Source organism: Sinohyriopsis cumingii, unplaced genomic scaffold (assembly GCF_028554795.1).
Source record: "Sinohyriopsis cumingii isolate HCF-2022 unplaced genomic scaffold, ASM2855479v2 utg000792l, whole genome shotgun sequence".
Taxonomy (NCBI): domain Eukaryota; kingdom Metazoa; phylum Mollusca; class Bivalvia; order Unionida; family Unionidae; genus Sinohyriopsis; species Sinohyriopsis cumingii.
Genome location: NW_028315931.1, coordinates 290,916 through 294,362, shown reverse-complemented (window position 1 = coordinate 294,362; position 3,447 = coordinate 290,916).

The window sequence follows — 3,447 nt, the reverse complement described above, 5'->3', positions numbered from 1 at the left end:
AAAGGTCATTTCTTTTATCTTTTTAATCCCTTGCCAATTTTAAGTCATCATCACTAACCAAGTCTCTAAATCAATTCTTGGCATATTTAGCTAAAATGGTGTCTACTATTCCATTATATCATTGATTGTTTAGCTTGCTTGTATGGAGCTTAACACCATTTTTCAGGACATCATAGACTTTACATGGCAGCCAACATATTTATTGGAAGAAATCAACACACATAACGCTACTGGCAAGCTTTCTCATATCCACACATTGGTTGGACTAGAGAGAGTTGATTAGTGATGTGTATGCCTAGACCATTCTATAATCCAGGGCCCCATGATTGAATACAGCTTAAAGAAATTAACCCTAATTCAATTTCCTTGTTGCATTTAAATCATAACACCCACCATGCAAAGTGACACATGTCTCAAGATTTTCAAATTTGTATATGTTTTGCAACTTTTAATTCTGAGTTGATGCATGTGGATGTGGAAATTCAGTTACTGAATACTTAGCTACTTATATAAGGAGCTCTCACACTGGTAAAAGCATGCAATTGGGATTGTATTTGCAAGAGGGCAATTAATTGTTCAAAATACTGTTTTAGCTAACTACATATGCGAAGGGTTGATGTATAAAAAAGAGGATCAAGAAATCCTAGCTGGTAAAGATAATTGTATCCAACTTGATAGAAAGTGAGAAGGCCTTTTAATTTTGTACAGCAGTTTCATTAAGGAACCAACTATAATACCATTAGAAGTTTATGAGCAGCAAAAACCACATTTAGGACCAACTAGACATCAAAACCATATGCATAGTTTCATTTACGGCCAACCAGACATCAAATAGGTCATCTAGTGAAAGCACAATGTCAAAATGACCAGCCATCTAGGAGAAGTAGCAAGGAAGGGTTTTCCAGATGCCCATTAAAACAGCCATATTGGATGTTAGATTGGCACTATTTTCATTTACGTCCAACTAGACATAAGAAGTCTTTCACTGATATGACGATTCATTCAGGAGAAGTAGTTATACCAAGATTTTCAGGATGGCCACATTGGTGGCCTTATAGGATGTCTGTACAGCACCATAATTCTCATTCAGGACCTGCTAGACATCAACATAAGTATTTTGTACACATGTTGACACGCTGACACAATTATCCATTCAGAAGTAGCGATAAAAAGTTTCTTAATATGGCTACTGTGGCAACCACACTGTATGTGTGAGTGGCACCATCTTGTTTTTTCTTCCAGATATTTTCACACAAATATCATATTTAAAGATAACATGAATTCATACAAGATCTTGTCGGTTTATTTCATAACAGATTTTTCCCTCATATTAATATAATCTTTTGAAAACATTTATACATTATAGTTCTAGAAATTTTTCATGCTCTCAGAAACTATTAAAATCACAGCAGAAAGTGTTATGTTATATCTTTATTCAGCACTGAAAAATATTTATGAACTCTTAAAGTTTTTTCCCCTATATTAACTTAATTTAATGAAGATTTTCAGACTATAACCTTTCCATTGGATTTATTTTTTCAAACATGGCGTAAAAAGTATGTTATAGTAACCAATTTTTACATTGCCTTCACCATTGCAGAAATCTCTATAATCAATTTCCTAGTAAAGAAAAGCCAAGAAAATAAATGGACAGTTAATATTCACTTCAGGATCACAGACCTGAGGCAAATATGTCATTGTTAAATCAAACATTTTTATTGTGTTTCCTTAGACCTAAATATATATATATACTTGCTGTTACTCTAAACGAAGGCTGGTGATCCAGTTGATAACCTTTTGGGGGTCTTAAGGATGTCTTTAAAATTAAGGCCTTAAAAATGTTGAGATCTTATATTAAAAATGACAATTTGAGCCTTGCAGATTCATGTCCACAGGTGCCCAAATAAAAAAAAAAGGGGGGGGGTGCAAGGGGCAAGCTTGTTGGTGTGTTATAAAATAACTGACTTATCATCGGTGTGCTGACAGGTGATGTGTAATTAAATCACTGTTGTAATATTAATAATGAGTGAGTCTGCACAAAGGAATTTCATACAGCTAAACTAGCTCAACAACTAGAGGCAATTAAGAAATATATCCACATTCGTGATTCTGTCAAATGGCAGATACAACAGCATCAGGAAGCTCAAGTGGCATTTACAGAAGGTAAAGAGCCGCTATACTTGTTATCTTTTTAGGGATGTGCTTGGATTTTGCCCTCAAGCTGGAGCAGTCATAGGATATATAATAAATCGCCACGGTCGGAATTTATCCCCAAGCTGGGGTAATCGATGGGTAAAGTCTTATCCACAGTCGGGGTTTTATTCAAGCTTCAGGTGCAAGTTTTTGTGCATCTCCATGCCCTTGCATAAAACACAGTTACACGTTTTTTTATATAGATATTTTTCAGTTGTAGACAGGAATAATAAGTATTTGCGAGTGTTTGAAATGAATGGGTTCATTATGAATTGAGTGGCACTACATTTCAAAAGCAAAATTGGATTGAAATGCAAGAACTGTAGTACGGAATTAGTGTTGGTTCTGGATCGTAGAATGGAATTGTGTGTGTGTGATTGGATTTTTAACGTAGCTTGAATAATTTTTCAGTCATATTGCTACGATGTCTGCAGTGTGGCAGTTTATAGTGATGTATAGCACTGGGGCATCATGCTGCAAACATGTAGTATGATGTTGCACCCAGTCACATTATCCTGACACCAGGCCGATCAGTCCTAACACTAACCTCTTAATGCTGAGCGTCTAGCAAGGTAGCTGTTAATACCATTTTTGTAAGTCTTTGGTATGACTTGGCTGGGGTTTGAACCCATGACCTCCCGCTTCTGAGGCAGACGCTCTAACCACTAGGACACCGGAGTGGTCAGAATGGAATTGTAACAATTACAATGGAAGCAATTTGTATTATGCTTGTTGGGGCATTCCTCACTGATGGCTGTCAGTGACATCATCATGGGAATGTGTAACAGCCACATTTTGTAAGAACAAGGTGTCGTTGGTGAACAATACAGACACTTTTCTGCCATTTCCACTGGCATCATCTCATATGATGTTATTTAAAAAAACTTCCTACAACATACTCACAACATATAAAACCTATATGCAAATCTGATGAAAGCTGCTTGTGTTTCTGAAACACATATTCCATACTGGTGGCAAGAATGTCCAAATCTACATTACAAAAATGAAAACATTACCATCCATCTAGGAGTTGCAAATGTATGAAATCCTCTTGTTGGGTAGTTTTACTAACAGGCTTTACAGCAGGGCCTTCCATTAGATTTAAATGTGGCAGGTATAATTCATTTTTTTTTTAAAGTAGCATGGTGTAAAGTAAAAGTAGATGGGCTGATAAGGAATCCACTGAATTTACAGACTAAAGGTTCAGACATTTGTTTTTAAGAGAAAAATGAAAGAAGGAAACAATACAACAGA